Raw genomic sequence first — 8,229 nt, forward strand, 5'->3', positions numbered from 1 at the left:
GATCATTCGGGTATTATTTGGTCACCAAACCAAAAAGACTCCATCCAAAGAGCCATCACAGTCCTAATCCAGAATTTGTTTTTGTTACCACCACCCATGGTACTATGCTAACTTTAGATGAAGATATCTACCAAACGACATATGTTAAACCAGATGCATAATTGCCTATTACTTTAATTTACTTAAGAGTTTTGCATTATTGCAACACAAATCTTAATACTAGAAAAAGTGCTCCTCGGAGCACAGGTCTCCGCCAGGTCAGGTACGTTGTTGTGGCCTCCTGGTGGCGCTATAATAGGCCAATGTGAAAGGGGTGTCATTTCTTCTTAGGCTTTTCACGGCAATCAGACACTGCATTCATGATTTGAGGCTTTTGTTCCAAAAATGTGTTTTGCTAAGATTAGACCTGCTGGTGGCGCTATAACAGGCCAATGTGAAAAGGGTGCCATTTCTTCCTCGGCCTAGTGGGAATGTGCGTGTGAAATTTCAGGGAAATCGCAAGCTGCGTTCAAGATTTGAGGCATTTTGTTCAAAACGGACCAATCCTGCAAACTTTGGAAGCCAACCTTAGCCAATGACGATGGACTATGGAAAATCAGACAGATCGGACAGATCCGTGTTGATCACATTACTATAGAGATAATGTGTACCGATTTGCATAACGTTTGTATAAAATCTGTAGGAGTAAATGGGTTTTGCACAAATCGGCCTCCTGGTGGCGCTATAACAGGACTATGTGAAAAATTGAATTGGCATCCAGGGAGTGTGTGTGCACAGTTTCGGAGCGAGCGGGCCAACGGTGTCGGAGATTAGCTGTTCACAGACGGACACACGGACGGACGGACGGACACACACACGGACGGACGGACGGGGGGTAAAACATACTCTCTCGCCATGCCTCCGGCCTGGCGGAGACAACAAGAACTAGAAAAAGTGCTCCTCGGAGCACAACTCTCCGCCAGAAGACTTGTGTTGGGAATGTTGGGAATGTTCTATCTGTATAAGTGTCCTATCCGTCCTGTCTGTATAAGTGTCCGATCCGTCCTGTTTGTATAAGTGTCCTATCCGTCCTGTCTGTATAAGTGTCCTATCCGTCTTGTCTGTATAAGTGTCCTATCCGTCCTGTCTATGTAAGTGTCCTATCCCTCCTGTCTGTGTAAGTGTCCTATCTGTCCATTTCTCAGCCATGTCAACTCGAAATCATGCTCGCTGGCTTGGGCGCTTATAGCTACTAAGCATTTGTAGGATCGAGGCCTTCCCATCTAGAGAGGCTTTAGCTTAATTAAAGTATCTGCTTTGCATGCAGGATTGTTGGAACTGTCTTACCTCACTTTGAAAGTGGCACAGACACTTTCAAAGTGACACATGTATTTTATAGGCCGCTATACGTCACTAGCCAATCGGATCACACTATTTCACCGTATTGTCACGTGTCACGTGAGGCTTGACCAATGTTAGTCCCAGTTTCAGACAGTGAAAACAAACTCTCCCGGTGGAGAGAACAATGAGGCAGTCTACCTTCGTCAGGTTCACATTCTGTGGGTAAGCTGGGTAGGAACCGGGCCTCTGAGAGAGGAAGGGAGTACCCTGCAGCAACAATAGAAGATAGGGAAAGAGTCTCAATTGGTTAGTTCCCATGCAATGCTCTAGAGATAACCTTCCACCCCTGGCAACTCTTCAAGGCGCTGGTTTCAATGTCGTGCTTGGAAATAAATATTGACGCTGTAAAACACTAGACATATTTAATCCTGGATCCTCCAGTCTGAACAGTTATACTTTAAATCACAATTCTACAGATGAGCAGATGAATAAAATGGAAGTGCTGTTTCTTATAATAAGTAATTTTGTGGTAGCTTCATCATTAAAAGAAATCCCATTCCAGGGACAGCTGACGTCAGATGTTGACAGAACATGGAGTCATGTCGAAGTGAGCGAGCTGGAAAATGAAACCGTTGTACCCAAGTGAAAAATCGCTTTCAGCCATACATTTTCCCTCTACTCTCAGCAGAACGGCAATTCAGGAGAAAACCTTACATCATGAATATTTCATAGAGGAAATTGTGGTGCTTGGAATCTAAACAGTGTTGGTCAGAAGTGTTTTCTTTAAACAAAGACCCAATCCAGCACTAGGTTATTGTTCATTATCATAGACACTTAACCTAGACATGTTGTCTAATCATAAGTAATATATTTACTCATTTGCCTTTGACAATGACAAGGTGGGAGTCCCACCTTGTCATTGTCAAATAAATTTAAGCTTTAGCATGTCCCACCTGTCCCAATGCTTAAATTCATACTTATTTGCATGACGGTGTCACTTGCAGAAAAGAGGTGTTGCTGATGTTGTGTTTTTGATTGATAATCAGTACAGCGAACACGGTATAAGAAATTAGACTTAAGTGTTGAGCTGTCACAATTATTGTCTAACTAATATCCACCTGGCAATACAATTACTTGAGTGGAGCTTGCATGTGAGCTCATCAAATAAGGTCATGACCTCAGAGCCCTGTAGGAAGGCAGGACATGGGGGAATAAAATAGAGGAAGTATTGCTCTTTTGCCCTGTAGGAGTCGATTTTTGCATCCCCAGGAAGTTACCATGGAGCAATAGTGCCAGTTAGCAACACAATAGTTAGCAGCCCAGTGAGAGATGTTTTTAACCAGTTATACTGCAATGTTTCCCAAATGGTGTGCCGAGGTACACTGATGTGTCGTGAAACGAGTCCCAGTGAGACTTGAGATTTTGTGACGACCACACATTATTATAATAACAAATATACTAGACCGGCCTATACTGGTGAACGTTGCAAGTCAGGAACAATGAAAGTTTGGAATGCATGCCCCACCCAGTTTTGCAATACCCGTTGTCAGAGTACCCGTTGTACCTGTCTGTCTGTCTGTCTGTCTGTCTGTCTGTGTCCCTTTCAAGGCCATATATGGAGATACCTGATGTCATCAATATATGCCCATACAGTATATGGTCCTATCGGTCGGACCAGCGGCTCTAGACAACCAGATCTCCACATATGCCTGTATTTTATGCCCATACCGTATATGGAGATTCCTGATGTATAAGCTTGGTGTGACATTGTACATTGTGTAGAGTGCTGTCCTTATTAAAATATTCCCCCTGAAAATAGCTCATCTACACAGATCGGCTATTTGCAGACTTTTTTTTTTCATTAACAAAATAGGGCTTAAGTGTTGTTTAAAGGGATCTATACGTTTAGTGGAATGTTGACCTCATACTTACAGCAACATTTGGAGTGTTCATTTAACCCTGAAAGTGCTAAAATGTATCCTTGCAGGATCTGGCCTGTTAACATAATTGTATTCCTCAGAACCTCTCCACTCTTTATTAGCCAGTATTAGCCATTGCGGGTGACCTAGTAGTGCATACCACAATGCTTGACAGTCCCTGGTTCGATTCCTGGCCAGCTGTATAATTTACTGCTTGTCACACTCCTGCTCTCTACCTGTGTTTTCTGCCTCGATACACTGTACCTATCAATCAAAAATAAAATAAATAAAATAAATAAAATAAATAAAATAAATAAAATAAATAAAATAAATAAAATAAATAAAATAAATAAAATAAATAAAATAAATAAAATAAATAAAATAAATAAAATAAATAAAATAAATAAAATAAAGACTAGCCAATGACAAATGTGACGACATGACTGGTCATTAAAACTAGGAAGTAGGAAATGCTGTTTCAACTGCAAGTTGTTTTATGTGTGTATCTAACCTCCAGTGGTGTAATAATGTTTCCCATGGGTCCTGCCAGGGCAACATGGACTCGGTACAGAACCTCCCACAATGTTTGGTGTCAGGAGGAGGAAGCATGCTGATGCATGCCAGGCATGAATCATAAATGACCCACCTATGGGATGAAGTTGTGCTTATTTCTTTTCATCAGTTTCAGTCATCTGCTGAATGAAATCACCATTCAGCCTTTGGTAGATGGATTATGTATTCAAATTTAACCACTTAACTTCACAGCAGCAGCCCAAAAAAGGCACTACAGAGAACCTGTCTTGGAGAACAGAGGTGTATTGAGAGTTGGAGAGACTTTTCCTCTCTTTTTTTGCTCCTGTTGCTGAAGTGTAGTCAGTGATTTTATTCAATTACTGAATGTTTATCCTACGCATAATTTCAGTGTTGATGTAGGGCAGTGGTTGGCAGAAATGAACTCACTTGTTCCTCTACATGCACACTGTGCATGCACACACAGACATGCATGCACAAACTCATGCACGCACTTCTGCTTGCCCATACATGCACACGCACACACACACACACACACACACACACACACACACACACACACACACACACACACACACACACACACACACACACACACACACACACACACACACACACACACACACACACACACACACACACACACATTTTATCCAGACATATTGTCTCAAACCTAAAGTTAGAGAAGCATGCACGCACGCACGCACGCACGCTCTCTCCCTCTCTCTCTCTCTCTCTCTCTCTCTCTCTCTCTCTCTCTCTCTCTCTCTCTCTCTCTCTCTCTATCTCTATCTCTCTCTCTCTCTCTCTCTCACTCTCTCACTCTCTCTCTCTCACACACACACACACACACACTCCCATAATCTCACAGGGGCATATAAGTTTATTTATCCAGCTCGGTCAAGAACTGCGTGGTCCTCTTTCCTTTCCCAATTTGAAGTGTGAAAGGTGGAAGGAAATAAAAGTCATTTCCTTCATATGGCCTCAGATTCTGCATGGCCATAGTGGGTTGTGGTTCCCTGGAGGGGTGGCAGGGGCTGACAGTAAAGTAATGAAGGGCCTGCAGAATTTGGGACGTATGCGGCTCAACATGTGGCCAAAAACAACAGAGGAAACTGTTGCTCAAAAGCACCAGCCACAGTAATGCTTCATTTGTCGTACGAAGGTGTTGCATGCCAAAAATAGCAGATCTACAAGCCTGTATATCTGCTTTTTTCAGTGATGAGAAAAAGTTTCAAAAGCTTTAGACGGACAACATTTGATGAATAGCAACTTTTTATTTGTTTCTGATTTAAATGCTAATGTTTCTTAAGACGTCATCTACACTCATTACTTTCTGTCATATCTGACATCACAAAATGAACACTTTCTTACGGTATTTGAAGATGTGCAAAATGTGCAACTCAAAAAGGCAATCCTTTTTTGTTATATGAGGATAGTGAGTCCCTGCATGTGTGTGTATCTGGACAATGCATTGATTGTACTAAGGGCTTATAGCGAGACTAATTTACAACACATATCCACAGGTGTGTACATTTGACAGAGTTCTAATGCTTTTAGGTATCAACATTGTTCTAAAATGTTAACTACAGCCTACCTTTAGGAATACCACAGTGAAAGCTACTGTATGCATGTGCAAACTTACATAGAGGGGGAGACAATTTTGACCTGTTGACTCTCTCTCCTAAAGGACAAGGATAAAATAAAACTCAAACAATATTCTCAATCACACACCATGTCAAATGAGGAACACATCCTCAACTATTCAGGGCCAGGAAATAGCACACACTGTACCATCTACTCTGAGCCAAATTTAGTGTTGTCACCACATTCAGCCCATGAGCAACAACTTAAAGCGGATACTGAAACCTTAATGGGTTCAACTCATGCAGTAGAAATTCAAGACAACCCATAAAGCCTAATTTACTACTTACAAAATAGCCATAACTGTGGGTTCTATACCTTTACACACAACTGAGCTGAGATGAGAGATTTCTTTCTCTAAAATAATCACACAGGGTGATGTTCACCGCCTGGTATTGGTTCATATCCCAGAGTCAAAGGCCCACAGCAGGTACTGCTCACACCTCAGATGGAATTCAGGGTGAGCTCCATACCATTAAAACAACGTCATACACCACTTAGATAGATGTCAGCAGCGGCATTAAGTCATGTTCTGGCAAGATTTTACCCCAAATATTAAAGTTCAGGCCCACTTAAAAACAAAAAGCCCTTTTGGCGGCAAATGTGGAGAGTTCACCTTGGATTTTCATCAAGTGGAATAGCATGCTTGCACGTGGACTATGGCGCTGACACTGACAGCCCAGCACTAGCCACTTAATTTCTTTTCAGAGGAATGGACCGAAAGAGGAATGTGTAGCAATGTGGCTTTGGAAGAGCTGAGGGGCCCACTACTTCATCCACAGCCAGAAAATGTGTGCTGCCTTTACTGAATAGATAAGTTGTCCTGAAGAGGAAGCAGTCCACTTCGACTCACCAGAGTGATCCTTTTTTCTATTTGACCTCTGCCAAGTCACTTTGAAAAAGAATCTTTATTGTGGGTCAGAATCGAGAGTGATGAGTATAGAGTGAACTTTAGTCCTTCATATGGATGAAAACTTGAGAGGGACAGCTTCTTTTGACCACATTGATTCTGCAGAACATCACCTAAAAAAACTCTCTTGAGCTCTCGAGACAGGCTTAATATGGTGAAGCAAATGCAAGTCATTTAAATTGTGAGATTGAGTGAGGGACAGATAAATCAGGTGAGAAAGCACAGTGAATAGAATATGATTAAAAATGAGAAAATGTTAAATTTTCTCATTCATGTTTAAAATGTCTTTACAGGCAATGACTTTACTCAATGACTTTAAAATGTCCAATCAGTGTTTCAATGGGAAGGAAATTTAAATTAGAGCCATTTTAAGGCACATTTTCCAAGCGCTGTCGAACAAATTACGCCCCTCACTCTTATTGAGTACGAGACGACCAAGATAAGACTTTCCATTTTTTTCTTAGATGGACCCAACATTTATTACATTGTCTGTGTGTCCAAAGTCACTGAAATTGACCTGCAGGTCAAATATTAATTGGAATGAACAGAGCTAAAAGTTTAAGACCAATGACGCCACACATTTTCAAAGTTACTTTAGCTTTAAGAAGTTAAGAAGTTGCCTGACATTCTAAAAACCCATCACATGCACTCAAATAAAGAAAAAAAAAAGAAGCAAAAATGAAAGTCAAATAAAGCTGAACATTTTAGCTCCACGTCTTATGTGAGGGTGGCAGATATAGTCTTGTTGTTTGGCTGTGTGAGAATTAATAATGATGATAAAAATACCAGAATAATAATAATTATTATTAGTAGTAGTAGTAGTAGTAGTAGTAGTAGTAGTAGTAGTAGTAGTAGTAGTAGTAGTAGTAGTAGTAGTAGTAGTAGTAGTAGTAGTAGTAGTAGTAGTAGTAGTAGTAGTAGTAGTAGTAGTAGTAGTAGTAGTAGTAGTAGTAGTAGTAGTAGTAGTAGTAGTAGTAGTAGTAGTAGTAGTAGTAGTAGTAGTAGTAGTAGTAGTAGTAGTAGTAGTAGTAGTAGTAGCAGTAGCAGCAGCAGCAGCAGCAGCAGCAGCAGTAGTAGTAGTAGTATTATAATATGTGATCTTAAATGGTCTTTTAAAATCCCAAGCTGTTATGGGCCAACCTAAATAAACTTGTTTTACACATCAATGACAGTCAGCTAATGTAGGACTAGACTATTTTAAGTACAATATCAGCATATTGTATCTACTTCTTGCAATGTGGCAAATGGCAGGCTCTGGAATAGCCTGCCATTTAATATTAGAGCCTCTCAGTCCATAGACATTTTTAAGTAATTATTGAAGACATATTTATTTTCTCTGTTTTTTGAGCACAGCTAATCTGATGCTCCAAGACCACAGGCACAGACTCCACCCCACTATTTTCTGCTGTGCATATTTAACTTGTTTTTCAATTGCTGCATGTATTTGTTGTTTATCTTATTGTGTCATTGCTGTTTCTCCGTGTTGTATAGCACTTTGGTTGGCTTCAGTCATTTGAAATATGCTCTATAAATAAAATTTGAGTTGAGTTGAGTTCTCTTTGTATGTCATATTATCAGTGGTGGAAAGTAACTAAGTACATTTACTTGAGTACTGTACTTAAGCACAATTTTGAGTATTTCCAATTTTCAGTAGGCCTTTTACTTCTACTCCACTACACCTCAGAGGCAAATATTGCACTTTTACTCCACAACTATTATTTGAAAACTTTATTTAGTTACTTTGTAGATTTTGATTATTATTACAAAACATGCATTAACCACTTCAGCCCTATATACATTTTGGCCATTTGAAAATAGCCGATCTAATCAAAAGATTTTTATACATTGAAATTAAACTTGAAATGGGACATTTTCTGCATAATGAGTACTTTTACTTTTGGTACT

Source organism: Gymnoscopelus microlampas (genome assembly GCF_963454915.1).
Source record: "Gymnoscopelus microlampas genome assembly, chromosome: 7".
NCBI lineage: Eukaryota > Metazoa > Chordata > Actinopteri > Myctophiformes > Myctophidae > Gymnoscopelus > Gymnoscopelus microlampas.